This window comes from Rhinopithecus roxellana, chromosome 7, assembly GCF_007565055.1.
Source record: "Rhinopithecus roxellana isolate Shanxi Qingling chromosome 7, ASM756505v1, whole genome shotgun sequence".
NCBI lineage: Eukaryota > Metazoa > Chordata > Mammalia > Primates > Cercopithecidae > Rhinopithecus > Rhinopithecus roxellana.
In genome coordinates, this window is record NC_044555.1 from 44973384 (window position 1) to 44990191 (window position 16808).

A 16808-nucleotide genomic window follows, 5' to 3' on the forward strand; every position below is an offset into this window, starting at 1 on the left:
ACAGAATAGAGAACCCAGAAATAAGAACACACACATACAACCATATGATCTTTGACAAACCTGACAAAGACAAGTAATGGACACAGGATTCCTATTCAATAAATGGTGCAGCAATAAATGGCTAGTCATATGCAGAAGACTAAAACTGGATACAAATCCAAGTTTGCATAATTTAGCAAATACTTTGGCAAACCAAAGCAGTTTATTAATTTCACCTGTATAAAAATAGCCATGTCTTTTTCTCTGATTCATCAGTGTTAGGTATAATACAAGTATACATTTCTATTCTACATGGGTATGTTTTCCCTAGACTTATACAGGTTTACCAATCAATTCAACTAGCATTAGTTAATGTTTAAGATTATGAAATATGTACATTTGCATTTAACCAAATTGAATCATTATTCTGATGAACTATGTTTCAATAGTATTTATGCTTTGCAGTATGTCAGCTTTCAGATAATTTTCTAGATCTTCAGATAACTTAAAACCTTGGACTCATAGTGAATTGAGTTAGTCAATGAATTCACTAAATGTCTACATCATTTCTAAATAAAATAAAACACACCCCATTAACTTTTCATTTTATAGAAATGGGTTCTCACTATGTTGCCAAGGCTGGTCTCAAATTCCTGGGCTCAAGTGCTCCTCTCACCTTGGCCTCCCAAAGTGCTGGGATCATAAGTGTGAGCCATTGCATGTGACTGCTAAATTGTATCTTTAGGTCATGATAATATGCTCATTCTTGCTACTTTGAAATGCTGTATATGGGATGTGGGTAGCTTTAAAATGTTGTGTTATGCATATCCATGAACCCTCCTGGTCTGCTATATGCTGAGGTGTGGCAGGCAATTCTCAGTTACCCACTCCTCAGTTTTCTTTGTGAAATAGAAGTTACTTCAGTTAAAAATGATAATTAATATGTTTGAGACTATATTTAAGAACAATAGTTTTAGAGAAATAAGATTGTGTACATGCTTCTGTTTCTCATGGACATGATTAATGTTATCCCAAAGGAGCAGTTCTCAGAGGATTTTTGTTTTGTTTTGTTTTGTCTCTAAACTTCTTTATACTCTTTGTGATGGTTAATATTGAGTATCAACTTGATTGAATTGAAGAATGTATTGTTCCTGGGTGTGTCTGGGAGGGTGTTGCCAAAGTAGATTAACATTTGAGTTAGTGACTTCAAGAGGCAGACCCACCCTCAATCCAGGTGGGCACTATCTAATTAGCTGCCAGCATGGCTTGGATAAAAGTAGGCAGAGGAATGTGGAAAGACTAGACTGGCTTGAGTCTTCTGGCCTCCATCTTTCTCCTGTGCTGGATGCTTCCTATCATTGAATATCAGACTCCAAGTTCTTCAGCTTTTGGACTCTTGGACTTACATCAGTGATTTGCCAGGGACTTTCGGGCCTTCAGCCACAGACTGAAGGCTACACTACTGGCTTTCTTAATTTTGAGGTTTTGTGACTTGGACTGGTTTCCTGGTTCCTCAACTTGCAGACACCCCATTGTGGGACTTCACCTTGTAATCATGAGTCAATTCTCCTAATCAACTTCCTTTTATATATTCATCTATCCTATTAATTCTGTCTCTTTAAAGAACTCTGACTAATACACTCTTTGAATGTATTGAGGTCTCCAAGGAGCATTGTTTTATGAGTTATTTCTTCAAATATTTACCACATTAAAAATTGAAACTAAGAAAAAATTTAATTGCTTCTTTACTGATTCATTTGAAGTTATCAATGATGAATATATTGCATGTTAATAACATCTTAGTAATATGAAATTAGTCCTGACCTCACAGACCTCCGAAATAAAGTACAGCATCGTCTGTTCCAGAAAATGAAAGAGCATAATGAAAGTGCAAACTTGGAAGACAATTTTTGTTTGACTTGTTTTATAATGCCTGAGTCTGAAAAGCTATTACATGCTTTAATATCTCAGCAAAGTTTTCTCAACTTTGATGGGCTCATTTCCTTGGTTTGCTATATATTGCCTTTAACCTAGATAGCAAAGATTTTGTGTCTTACTAAAATAATTCTCTGTGCTTTATGTTGATTTGATAAATTTTTATAAGACATACTATTTTATTTTAACTGTTTTTAAGTGTACAATAGGAAGTCACATTTTTTGACCATATAATTTTTGGGGATATCCATTCCCTCAAACATTTATTCTTTGTGTTACAAATAATGCATTTACACTCTCTATTTTGAAATGTACAAGTACGTTTTTACTGACTATATTGTGCTTGCTTTGGCAGCATGTATATTAAGATTGGAATGCTACAGAGAGAATTAGTGTGGTCCCTGTGGAAGGATGACAATTAACAATTCGTGAATTGTTAAATATTTGTAACTTAAAATCTTTTTTAAAAGTTATCATAGACTATAGTTACCCTGTTGTGCTATCAAATGGTAGGTCTTATTTATTCTAACTATTTTTTTGTACCCATTAACCGTCTCCACCTTCCCATAGCTCCCAATTACCTTTCGCAGTCTCTGATAACCATCCTTGTACTATGTTTATAAGCTTAATTGTTTCGATTTTTAGATACAACAAATAAGTGAAAACATGCGATGTTTATCTTTTTGTGTCTGGATTATGTCACTTAACTTAATGATCTCCAGTTCTATTCATGTTGTTGCAAATGACAGAATCTCATTCTTTTTTATGGCTGAATAGTGCTCCATTGTGTGCTTTATGTTGACTTTATAACATCTTTGTTTATTTTTCTCTTACAGAAAGTGCTAAGTTTCCTTATAATCATGTCTATTTTTATTTTTAAAATTGGTATTGTCACTTTCAAATAGGGAGACAAATATTATTTCTCGGGCATCCATGATCCTATCTTAAGTGTTCAAATTTCGTGAACACTTTTGATTTTTGCTTTCACAAAGTTGAATCCTTAGATGTAAAATAAACTAAAATGAAATGTGGGGATATATTTTACATCTTCAACTACCTAACATTTTCAAGAAGGTAAACTCACAAAGGATCTGTTTCTTTCTTTGCAAAAATAGAAGGGTTAGAAATAATAAAATTTATTTAGTATATTACTGTTAATGAGTTGTATGGGACTAATTATCAGATAAAAATGTTCACCTCTCCCTAGGTTAAATTTGTATGAATAAAATTTATTAATATAAATATTTTGGAAATCGTGTGCTTAATTGGAAGTCCCTGAAGATTTGTAAATGCTTCCACTTTTCACAATAGATTTTAATCTCAGGGAAAACATTGAAATAGTACTTCAAGGTTATGTTGAGTTTTCCTATATTTATGAGTCCTGAAGGTACTTTGTCTGATGTTAGGCAACAGTATAGAGTATTATTTAAAATGTTTATTTCATCTCAATCTTACTTATTTAATGTGAACCTAGGATCTTCTAGGCCAGTGGTTCTCAACTGAGGGGTTCACATCACTTACCTATGGAATTTTGTTATAATAGAGATATTTAGGTCCTATTCTCTACTTCAGGCTTTACTGGATTTCTTTACTTAATATTTTATATATATTATTAGTATATTCATATTATGTTTTATATTTTGTGATATATTATGAATCAGGATTACATATCTCAATTTTTTTCTCTGGAATAAATGTTTATCCATTTTTATTTATCAAATATAATATTCATTATATTCTTTGAAAATAGACTTAAGCATTATCTTTGTGGACATTTTGTTTAAAACTTTTTGGTAGACTTTATCATCTCATTTTGCATACCACAGAAACAACTATATTTCCCTGTCAGTTATATTATTCATTATAATCTTTCATCAGATCTCTCACTCTTGAAAGCTGTCAGTAACAAATTAGCCACAGTGACTTAGTCACTGTTACTTACAGATAATTTTTGTTTTACTCTGATGCTTTCCTGAAAATTCTGCAGTCAGCTACAGTTCAGAATTCTTGTCTTCAACCAAGTAGTATCTCAGAGCCCTGTGGAAAAGGACTGCACCAGATACTTCAAAGTGTTGACACTTCAAAGAATACTCTAGTGTACTTCTGATGACATCCTTTCAAAAATTTAAAATTATATCGGTGTGTTGAGTCAAGATTTTCAGAACTGTTTAGTTGTGAAGCAGATGGGTTCATGAGACTGCTAATCCAAGAAGCAGAGGAACAGGAATTAATTAAATGGAACTGAATAAACTAATGAAGGATGATTGCAAATCATTAGAAAAGCACTGCAAGGAAGTGGGAGAGAATGCTTAATGGATAAATACAAAAGCATAGTTCTGTTTTAGGGACTGTGAGAAACAGGAGTTTGTGGTAGCACTGATTTTAAGGCTCATACAAGTTTCTCTAGTGTCTCCGAGGGCAGGCCTAAGGGATAGGAATAGTTGAATTGATCATAATTTTTTTCTAGATTAGGTTTTGATCAGGGTAGCCTCAGAAGAAAGATAAGGAGGAAAAGAAGTTGAAGTAGGTAATGAGAGAGTGGTTGACTTCATGTACTATGAAGTCTAGTTTCATATATTTCCCACCTCCACATCCACATCTGATTGTTTTGAATCAAATCTCAGAATTATATATCACCTGTAAATAGTTATTTATTTCTAAAATATAAGAACTATATTTAACATATTTGTTAAAATTATGTTAAATAGAGGGCAGAGCAAGATGGCCAAATAGGAAAAGCTCCAGTCCCCAACTCCCGGCGCGAGCGACACAGAAGACCGGTGATTTCTGCATTTTCAACTGAGGTACTGGGGTCATCTCACTGGGGAGTGCCGGACAATCGGTGCTGGTCAGCTGCTGCAGCCCGACCAGCGAGAGCTGAAGCAGGGCGAGGCATTGCCTCACCTGGGAAGCGCAAGGGGAAAGGGAATCCCTTTTCCTAGCCAGAGGAACTGAGACACACAACACCTGGAACATCGGGTAATTCCCACCCCAATACTGCGCTTTAAACAAACGGGCACACCAGGAGATTATACCCACACCTGGCTGGGAGGGTCCCATGGCCACGGAGACTCCCTCATTGCTAACACAGCAGTCTGCGATCTAACCGCAAGGCAGCAGCGAGGATGGGGGAGGGGAGCCCGCCATGGCTGAGGCTTAAGTAGGTAAACAAAGCCGCTGGGAAGCTCGAACTGGGTGGAGCTCACAGCAGCTCAAGGAAACCTGCCTGTCTCTGTAGACTCCACCTCTGGGGACAGGGCACAGCTAAAAAACAACAGGGGAAGCAGCAGAGGCCTGTGCAGACCCGAACGACTCTGTCTGACAGCTTTGAAGAGAGCAGTGGATCTCCCAACATGGAAGTTGAGATCTGAGAAGGGACAGACTGCCTGCTCAAGTAGGTCCCTGAGCCCTGAGTAGCCTAACTGGGAGACATCCCCCACTAGGGTCACTCTGACACCCCACACCTCACAGGGTGGAGTACACCCCTGAGAGGAAGCTTCCAAAATAAGAAACAGACAGGTACACTCGCTGTTCAGCAATATTCTATCTTCTGCAACCTCTGCTGCTGATACCCAGGCAAACAGGGTCTGCAGTGGACCTCAAGCAATCTCCAACAGACCTATAGCTGAGGATCCTGACTGTTAGAAGGAAAACTATCAAACAGGAAGAACACCTATACCAAAACCCCATCAGTACGTCACCATCATCAAAAACCAGAGGCAGATAAAACCACAAAGATGGGGAAGAAGCAGGGCAGAAAAGCTGGAAATTCAAAAAATAAGAGAGCATCTCCGCCTGCAAAGGAGTGCAGCTCATCACCAGCAACGGATAAAAGCTGGTCAGAGAATGACTTTGATGAGATGAGAGAAGAAGGCTTCAGCCCACCAAACTTCTCAGAGCTAAAGGAGGAATTAAGTACCCAGTGCAAGGAAACTAAAAATCTTGAAAAAAGAGTGGAAGAATTGATAGCTAGACTAATTAATGCAGAGAAGGTCATAAATGAAATGACAGAGATGAAAACCATGACACGAGAAATATGTGACAAACCCACAAGCTTCAGTAACTGACTTGATCAACTGGAAGAAAGAGTATCAGCGATTGAGGATCAAATGAATGAAATGAAGCGAGAAGATAAACCAAAAGAAAAAAGAAGAAAAAGAAATGAACAAAGCCTGCAAGAAGTATGGGATTATGTAAAAAGACGAAATCTACGTCTGATTGGGGTGTCTGAAAGTGAGGGGGAAAATGGAACCAAGTTGGAAAACACTCTTCAGGATATCATCCAGGAGAACTTCCCCAACCTAGTAGGGCAGGCCAACATTCAAATTCAGGAAATACAGAGAACGCCACAAAGATACTCCTCGAGAAGAGCAACTCCAAGACACATAATTGCCAGATTCACCAAAGTTGAAATGAAGGAAAACATCCTAAGGGCAGCCAGAGAGAAAGGTCGGGTTACCCACAAAGGGAAGCCCATCAGACTAACAGCAGATCTCTTGGCAGAAACTCTACAAGCCAGAAGAGAGTGGGGGCCAAGATTCAACATTCTTAAAGAAAAGAATTTTAAACCCAGAATTTCATATCCAGCCAAACTAAGTTTCATCAGTGAAGGAGAAATAAAATCCTTTACAGATAAGCAAATGCTTAGAGATTTTGTCACCACCAGGCCTGCCTTACAAGAGACCCTGAAGGAAGCCCTAAACATGGAAAGGAAAAACCGGTACCAGCCATTGCAAAAACATGCCAAAATGTAAAGACCATCGAGGCTAGGAAGAAACTGCATCAACTAACGAGCAAAATAACCAGTTAATATCATAATGGCAGGATCAAGTTCACACATAACAATATTAACCTTAAATGTCAATGGACTAAATGCTCCAATTAAAAGACACAGACTGGCAAACTGGATAAAGAGTCAAGACCCATCAGTCTGCTGTATTCAGGATACCCATCTCACATGCAGAGACATACATAGGCTCAAAATAAAGGTATGGAGTAAGATCTACCAAGCAAATGGAGAACAAAAAAAAAGCAGGGGTTGCAATCCTTGTCTCTGATAAAACAGACTTTAAACCATCAAAGATCAAAAGAGACAAAGAAGGCCATTACATAATGGTAAAGGGATCAATTCAACAGGAAGAGATAACTCTCCTAAATATATATGAACCCAAGACAGGAGCACCCAAATCCATAAAGCAAGTCCTTAGAGACTTACAAAGGGACTTAGACTCCCATACAATAATAGTGGGAGAATTCAACACTCCACTGTCAACATTAGACAGATCAACGAAACAGAAAGTTAACAAGGATATCCAGGAATTGAACTCATCTCTGCAGCAAGCAGACCTAATAGACATCTATAGAACTCTCCATCCCAAATCAACAGAATATACATTCTTCTCAGCACCACATTGCACTTATTCCAAAATTGACCACATAATTGGAAGTAAAGCACTCCTTAGCAAATGTAAAAGAACAGAAATTATAACAAACTGTCTCTCAGACCACAGTGCAATCAAACTAGAACTCAGGACTAAGAAACTCAATCAAAACCACTCAACTACATGGAAAGTGAACAACCTGCTCCTGAATGATTACTGGGTACATAACGAAATGAAGGCAGAAATAAAGATGTTCTTTGAAACCAATGAGAACAAAGATAGAACATACCAGAATTTCTGGGACATATTAAAAGCAGTATGTAGAGGGAAATTTATAGCACTAAATGTCCACAAGAGAGAGCTGGAAAGATCTAAAATTGACACTCTAACATCACAATTAAAAGAACTGGAGAAGCAAGAGCAAACACATTCAAAAGCTAGCAGAAGGCAAGAAATAACTAAGATCAGAGCAGAACTGAAGGAGATAGAGACACAGAAAACCCTCCAAAAAATCAATGAATCCAGGAGTTGGTTTTTTGAAAAGATCAACAAAATTGATAGACTGCTAGCAAGACTAATAAAGAAGAAAAGAGAGAAGAATCAAATAGATGCAATAAAAAATGATAAAGGGGATATCACCAGCGACCCCACAGAAATACAAACTACCATCAGAGAATACTATAAACACCTCTACGCAAATCAACTAGAGAATCTAGAAGGAATGGATAATTTCCTGGACACTTACACTCTCCCAAGACTAAACCAGGAAGAAGCTGAATCCCTGAATAGACCAATAGCAGGCTCTGAAATTGAGGCAATAATTAATAGCTTACCAACCAAAAAAAGTCCAGGACCAGATGGATTCATAGCTGAATTCTACCAGAGGTAGAAAGAGGAGCTGGTACCATTCCTTCTGAAGCTATTCCAATCAATTGAAAAAGAGGGAATCCTCCCGAACTCATTTTATGAGGCCAACATCATCCTGTTACCAAAGCCTGGCAGAGACACAACAAAAAAAGAGAATTTTAGACCAATATCCCTGATGAACATCGATGCAAATATCCTCAATAAAATACTGGCAAACCGGATTCAGCAGCATATCAAAAAGCTTATCCACCATGATCAAGTGGGCTTCATCCCTGGGATGCAAGGCTGATTCAACATTCGCAAATCAATAAACGTAATCCTGCATATAAACAGAACCAAAGACAAGAACAACATGATTATCTCAATAGATGCAGAAAAGGCTTTTGACAAAATTCAACAGCCCTTCATGCCAAAAATGCTCAATAAATTCGGTATTGATGGAACGTACCTCAAAATCATAAGAGCTATTTATGACAAACCCACAGCTAATATCATACTGAAAGGGCAAAAACTGGAAAAATTCCCTTTGAAAACTGGCACAAGACAGGGATGCCCTCTCTCACCACTCCTATTCAACATAGTGTTGGAAGTTCTGGCTAGGGCAATCAGGAAAGAGAAAGAAATAAAGGATATTCAGTTAGGAAAAGAAGAAGGCAAATTGTCCCTGTTTGCAGATGACATGATTGTATGTTTAGAAAACCCCATTGTCTCAGCCAAAAATCTCCTTAAGCTGATAAGCAACTTCAGCAAAGTCTCAGGATACAAAATCAATGTGCAAAAATCACAAGCATTCTTATACACCAGTAACAGACAAACAGAGAGCCAAATCCTGAATGAACTTCCATTCACAATTGCTTCAAAGAGAATAAAATACCTTGGAATGCAACTTACAAGGGATGTAAAGGACCTCTTCAAGGAGAACTACAAACCACTGCTCAGTGAAATAAAAGAGGACACTAACAAATGGAAGAACATACCATGCTCATGGATAGGAAGAGTCAATATCATGAAAATGGCCATGCTGCCCAAGGTTATTTATGGATTCAATGCCATCCCCATCAAGCTACCAATGAGTTTCTTCACAGAACTGGAAAAAACGGCTTTAAAGTTCATATGGAACCAAAAAAGAGCCCAGATTGCCAAGGCAATCCTAAGTCAAAAGAACAAAGCTGGAGACATCACGCTACCTGACTTCAAACTATATTACAAGGCTACAGTAACCAAAACAGCATGGTACTGGTACCACAACAGAGATATAGACCAATGGAACAGAACAGAATCCCCAGAAATAATACCACACATCTACAGCCATCTGATCTTTGACAAACCTGAGAGAAACAAGAAATGGGGAAAGGACTCCCTATTTAATAAATGGTGCTGGGAAAATTGGCTAGCCATAAGTAGAAAGCTGAAACTGGATCCTTTCCTTAATCCTTATACGAAAATTAATTCAAGATGGATTAGAGACTTAAATATTAAACCTAATACCATAAACACCCTAGAAGAAAACCTAGGTAGTACCATTCAGGACATAGGCATGGACAAGGACTTCATGTCTAAAACACCAAAAGCAACGGCAGCAAAAGCCAAAATTGACAAATGGGATATGATTAAACTAGAGAGCTTCTGCACAGCAAAAGAAACTACCATCAGAGTGAACAGGCAACCTACAGAATGGGAGAAAATTTTTGCAATCTACTCATCTGACAAAGGGCTAATATCCAGAACCTACAAAGAACTCAAACAAATTTACAAGAAAAAAACAAACAACCCCATCAAAAAGTGGGCAAAGGATATGAACAGACATTTCTCAAAAGAAGACATGCATACAGCCAACAGACACATGAAAAAAATGCTCATCATCACTGGCCATCAGAGAAATGCAAATCAAAACCACAATGAGATACCATCTCACACCAGTTAGAATGGCAATCATTCAAAAGTCAGGAAACAACAGGTGTTGGAGAGGATGTGGAGAAATAGGAACACATTTACACTGTTGGTGGGATTGTAAACTAGTTCAACCATTATGGAAAACAGTATGGCGATTCCTCAAGGATCTAGAACTAGAAGTACCATATGACCCAGTCATCCCACTACTGGGTATATACCCAAAGGATTATAAATCATGCTGCTATAAAGACACATGCACACGTATGTTTATTGCGGCACTATTCACAATAGCAAAGACTTGGAATCAACCCAAATGTCCATCTGTGGCAGACTGGATTAAGAAAATGTGGCACATATACACCATGGAATATTATGCAGCCATTAAAAAGGATGAGTTTGCATCCTTTGTAGGGACATGGATGCAGCTGGAAGCCATCTTTCTTAGCAAACTATCACAAGAACAGAAAACCAAACACTGCACGTTCTCACTCATAGGTGGGAACTGAACAATGAGATCACTTGGACTCGGGAAGGGGAACATCACACACCGGGGCCTGTCATGGGGAGGAGTGAGGGGGGAGGGATTGCATTGGGAGTTATACCTGATATAAATGACGAATTGATGGGTGCTGACGAGTTGATGGGTGCAGCACACCAACATGGCACAAGTATACATATGTAACAAACCTGCACGTTATGCACATGTATCCTAGAACTTAAAGTATAATAACAAAAAGAAAAAAAATTATGTTAAATATACCAAAATGCCATACAATTATCACACTTAAAAATTCGTCACTCCTTGAAATAGGAACGCTTTTACACTGTTGGTGGGAGCGTAAACTAGTTCAATCATTGTGGAAGACAGTGTCATGATTCCTCAGGGATCTAGAACCAGAAATACCATTTGACCCAGCGATCCTATTGCTGGGTATATACCCAAAGGATTATAAATCATGCTACTATAAAACACATGCACATATATGTTTATTGCAGCACCATTCACAATAGCAAAGACTTGGAACCAACCCAAATGTCCATCAATGATAGACTGGATTAAGAAAATGTGGCACATATACACCATGGAATACCATGCAGGCATAAAAAAGGATGGGTTCATAACCTTTGTAGCAACATGGATGAAGTTGGAAACCATCATCCTGAGCAAACTGTCGCAGGAATAGAAAACCAAACACTGCATGTTCTCATTCACAGGTGGGAATTGAACAATGAGAACACTTGGACACAGGGCGGGGAGCATCACACACTAGGACCTGTCATTGGGTGGGGGGATGGGGGAGGGATAGCATTAGGAGGAATACCTAAGGTAAATGACGAGTTGACGGTTGCAGCGAACCAACATGGCACATATATACATATGTGAGAAACCTACATGCTGTGCACATGCACCCTAGAACTTAAAGTATAATAAAAAATTCATCACTCCTTAAAATTACCAAATATCCAAAGTTGAATTTCCAGTTATATCATAAATATTATAATATTCTTTTAGCAGCTGTTTGTTTGAATCAGGATCCAAATGAGGTACCAACATTAGGACTGGTTGGTAAGCTCTTGTCTGTTTTAATTTGTAAATTTCTTCTCCATTTTTCCCTTTTATAATGTATTTATTGAAGAAACTAGGAAATTTGTCTTATAAAATTTTCTAAAGTCTGAATTTTGGTGATTGCATCTCAGAGGTACCATTTACGTTTCACTGCCCCCTGCATTGCCCCAAAATAGGTAGTTGGATCCAAAGGCTTGATCAGATTCATGTATGACTTTTTTCAGGAGGGGTAGGAATACTTCATTGCATGGTGTTGCATTCTTCCATCAGGGGCCTATTATATGTTTGGCTGTTTCTTTTTGAGATGTTTGTGGCAGTTGATGTAAAATGTGTAGATGCATTAATTAATTTGGGTTGCAAAATGGTAATATCCTAATTGTAACATTCTTTCTTAATTTATTATCTGGACTACTTCTATAAAGGGAAACTTCACCTGATCAACTATTTAGTTACCATAAGATACATATTATATTCAGGAAAGGCAAGGCAAGTGTTGAGTTTTTTCCTTTACCAAGTTTCAAAATGGTGTTTTTCACTAGCAGCTTCCAGTGGTGACCAGTTTATTTTCTTAAACCTTCATTATGTTTAGAATGATTGCTATGTTTCAGTCCCTGCAATTATCTTTACAGGTGCTCAAATTGTTCCTCTTTGACCTGTAGTAGTCTGTTCAAGTAGACTCTTGAGTTTTTTGACCTGGCCCCCAGTAGTCTAATAATAGCTTCTTTATTTCTGATGTGACAAGGTGTTCTAGGCTCATGTTGTACATTTTCTGCCCCAAACCTTGAATTTCAGCAAGTAACGCTGCTTCATTTCAGAGGGAACGGTTTTTTCAAGACCATAATCAGGGTACTAGGAGTGCTCTTTGTTTCTGGGATGATCATTATTTTTAGGTATTTTCAGTTGACAGAGTTAAGAACTTATTTAAAAGATAAAATACTTTATGAGTTCATAATGACACTTAAAATTCAAATCCCAGAACACAAGTTTTAAATTAACCTCTTTGATCTTACATCTGTGTCTGTTTTCTCCAATGTTGTGCATCTCAATTCTCAGTCACCAGGAATGATATAAATAAGCACTGTGTGAATTTCTTTGTCTGTGACTGCGTTGTTCGTTTCTCTAGTCCATTTATAAAGGGAGGTTATTCTTCCCATTGTTAAAAGCACTTTCATGTGTTAGACACGTTAACTTTTTGTTGAAAACTGTTTTTCCAATTTTGCCATTATTTCTTCTTCGCTTATGGAGCATCTTTTGTCATGTAAATTAAAAATATATAATAAAATTTATCTATCTTTTCTCTTTTTGCTTTTAGATTTCAAGTCATAGTTACGAAAGTTTTTCCTATTCCTAAGTTATAATGCAATTTACCCAAATATTTTTTCATATATGTATGCTTTCATTTTTTACACTGAAATCTTTTTATCTATGTAAAGTTTGCCTTATTGTATGGTTTGAGAAATAGATACAATGTTTTCTTTCCCCCATGTGGCTTTTTAGTTATTCTTATGCCAGTTATTAAGAGGTTTATATTTTCTTTACTGACTTAAACTGCAGCCCGAATTGAAAGCTGTAGGTGCCCTGTATATACCCCTTTACTCTTATCACTTCAGTGCATGTCTACAGGACTTCCAATTACCATCAACCTCCTTTCTTTACCTGAAGTGTTTTCTCTTGCTACCAGAACCTGCTTTGCACATACATGGTGGGCTAGAACACTAGCGCACCAGTAAAGCAGCCTACAACTAATGACTAATGAAAGTCGATTAAAAAATAAGCCTTAGGAGGGATAACCATGAGGCATGTGTTCTGCCCAGAATAACTAGCAGAAGTAAGCTCTAAATACACAAAGAGATAACTTGCTTGATGATAAACCCTTTATTGGCTACCTTTTTTGTTTGTTTGTTTCAATTCCCCACTCTCTTATTGGTATTTCCTAGGATCACTACACAAATAAACTGTACTCTAAATCCCCATTTCAGGAGCTCCTTCTGAGGAAACCCAAACTAAGATGCCTACTTTATCATATACTATATTTGCATATTGTAATCAAATTTTACACTATTTTCCATTAGTCTGTATGTTTATTCATGCTCCAATACCATATTGTTTTAGTTATAGAGGCTTTATAATGAGTGTTAAAATCAGGCACTAACAGCTTCTCCTTGCTTTTTTGTCTCAGGGTTTCTCTAGTTATGCTTCAATTGTTTGTTTTTTTCTGTGAACTTTGTTTACTTTTTCTAGCTTCAGGAAAAAAAGAACTAACAGCATTATATTGAGAATGCATTAAATTAATGATTTTCAAGTAATTGAATTATTATGATTTTCTTTCTTCCTAACTGTATTAGTCAGCGTGGGCTGCTATAACAAAATACCAGAGACTGAGTGGCTTAAACAACAGTCATGTGTTTCTCACAGTTCTGGAGACTGGGAAGTCTAAAATCAAAGTGGCAGCTGATTCAGTTACTAGTGAGGGCCATCTTCCTGATCTGCAGGAACCGCCTTCTCTGTGTGTTCTCATTTGGTGTAGGGAGTTTCCTCTTCTTATAAAGCTGCTGCTCATTCCATCATGAGGGCTCTACCACTATGATCCCATGGTAGTCTAATTACTTCCCAAAGACCCCATCTCTAAAAACCATTACATTAGGGATTTGGGCTTTGACTATGAATTTTGGGGGAAGACAATTTAGTCCATAGCATTCTGCCCCTAGTCTTCCAAAATTTACATTTATGTCTTTCTCACATGCAAAATAATTCATTCCATCCTAACAATCCCAGAAGTCTTAACTCATTCCTGTATCAGGTCTAAAGTCCAAAGTCTCATCTAAATATCACCTAAATCAGTTATGGGTAAAATTTAAGGTACAAGGGATTTTGAGGCATAATTTCCCTCTAGCTGTGAGCCTGCAAAACTAAACAATTTATGTGCTTTCAAAATAAGTGGTGAGACAGGCATGGGATAGACATTCTCATTTCAAAGGGAGATGTGGGAAGAAAGAAAGGCATGATGGGTTCCAAGCAAGCCCAAAATTTAACAGTGTAAGTTCTATTAGATCTTAAGGCTTGAGAATAATCCTCCCTGGTTGAATGTTTTGCCTTCCAGACTCACCAGGGCTGCAGTCCTGCTTACCAGGCTCTGCTCAGTAGAGGTCATGCTCCCAAGGTTCTGCGTTACCACAACCCCAAGGCTCCACAAGGTGGTCCTGAACCCAGATTGATCTCAGTTGTCAAACTTACTTGAACAAAATTATGCAAAGTAGTTACACAATTTAAAAAGAGTTCCTTTGTTTTAGTTTATTTCCCCTTTGTAATTTCTAATTTTGTGTATTTGAGCTTTCTCTCTTTCATATTTGATTTAACTGTGTCATGTGCTAGCATATTTTGTGACTTTCTAAAAAGAATTACATTTAGGATTTATTTATTATTTCTACCATTTTAATTCTAACTCATCGATTTCTGCTTTACATTAGTTAAGTTTTTCCATTTCCTCTTAGTTTAGTTTGTTGTTGTTTTCTAGCTTTCCTTTTAACTTTTATTTCAGATTTACTGGTACATGTACGTTTGTTATATAGATAAATTATATGTTCCAGGGGTTTGATGTACAAATTATTGCATCACTCAGGTAATCAGCAGAGTACCTGATAAGTAGTTTTTCAATCATCTCTCCTCTCACTCTCCACCCTCAAGTAGGCCCATGTCTGTTGTTGCCTTCTTTATGTAAATATGTACTGAATGTTAAGCTCCCCCTAGTAAGTGAGAACATGAAGTATTTTGTTTTCTGTTTCTGCATTAGTTCACTTAGGATAATGGACTCCAGCTCCATCCATGTCGCTGTAACAGACATGATCTCATCTTTTTTATGGCTGCATAGTATTCCATAATGTATGTGTACCACATTTTCTTCATCTAGTCTACCATTGATGGACACTTAGGATGATTCCATATCTTTGCTATTGCAAATAGTGCTGCAGTGAACATAAGTGTACATTTGTCTTTATGGTAGGACAATTTATATTCCTTAGGGTATATACCCAATAATGGAATTGTAGGGTTTAATAATAATTATGTTTTAAGTTCTTTGAGAAATCGCCAAACTGCTTTCCACAGTAGCTGAACTAATTTACATTTCCACCAGAAGTGTATAAGCTTTCTGAATCTGAGTGCTCCTGTGTTTGGTGTGTATATATTTAGGCTAGTTAGGTCTTCTTGTTATGTAATGTCTTTCTTTGTATTCTTTGATCTTTGCTGATTTAAAGTCTGTTTTGTCTCATATTAGAACAGCAACCCCTGATTTTTTCTGTTTTCCATTTTTTTGTTGAATTTTTCTTCAACCCTTTACTTTGAGCCAATGGGTGTCACTGCATGTATGATGGGTCTCTTTCTTTTTTTTTATTATACTTTAAGTTCTAGGGTACATGTGCATAACGTGCAGGTTTGTTACATATGTATACTTGTGCCATGTTGGTGTGCTGCACCCATCAACTCATCAGCACCCATCAACTGGTCAGCACCCATCAACTCATCATTTACATCAGATATAACTCCCAATGCAATCGCTCCCCCCTCCCCCCTCTCCATGATAGGACCCGGTGTGTGATGTTCCCCTTCCTGAGTCCAAGTGATCTCATTGTTCAGTTCCCACCTATGAGTGAGAACATGCGGTGTTTGGTTTTCTGTTCTTGTGATAGTTTGCTGAGAATGATGGTTTCCAGCTGCATCCATGTCCCTACAAAGGACTCAAACTCATCCTTTTTTATGGCTGCATAGTATTCCATGGTGTATATGTGCCACATTTTCTTAATCCAGTCTGCCACAGATGGACATTTGGGTTGATTCCAAGTCTTTGCTATTGTGAATAGTGCCGCAATAAACATACGTGTGCATGTGTCTTTATAGCAGCATGACTTGTAATCCTTTGGGTATATACCCAGTAATGGGATGGCTGGGTCATATGGTACATCTAGTTCTAGATCCTTGAGGAATCGCCATAGTGTTTTCCATAATGGTTGAACTACTTTAAAATCCCACCAACAGTGTAAAAGTGTTCCCATTTCTCCACATCCTCTCCAGCACCTGTTGTTTCCTGACTTTTTAATGATTGCCATTCTAACTGGTGTGAGATGGTATCTCATTGTGGTTTTGATTTGCATTTCTCTGATGGCCAGTGATGATGAGCATTTTTTCATGTG

The 16808-nt window shown here is 37.5% G+C and overlaps 1 non-coding gene across 1 annotated transcript; it reads left to right on the forward strand.

Annotated features, from left to right (window-relative positions):
- Positions 1–2253: 2253 nt before the first annotated feature.
- Positions 2254–2362, forward strand: LOC115898848. The gene has a single exon (XR_004058512.1). It is a non-coding gene; the product is annotated as a U6 spliceosomal RNA (small nuclear RNA).
- Positions 2363–16808: the final 14446 nt, after the last annotated feature.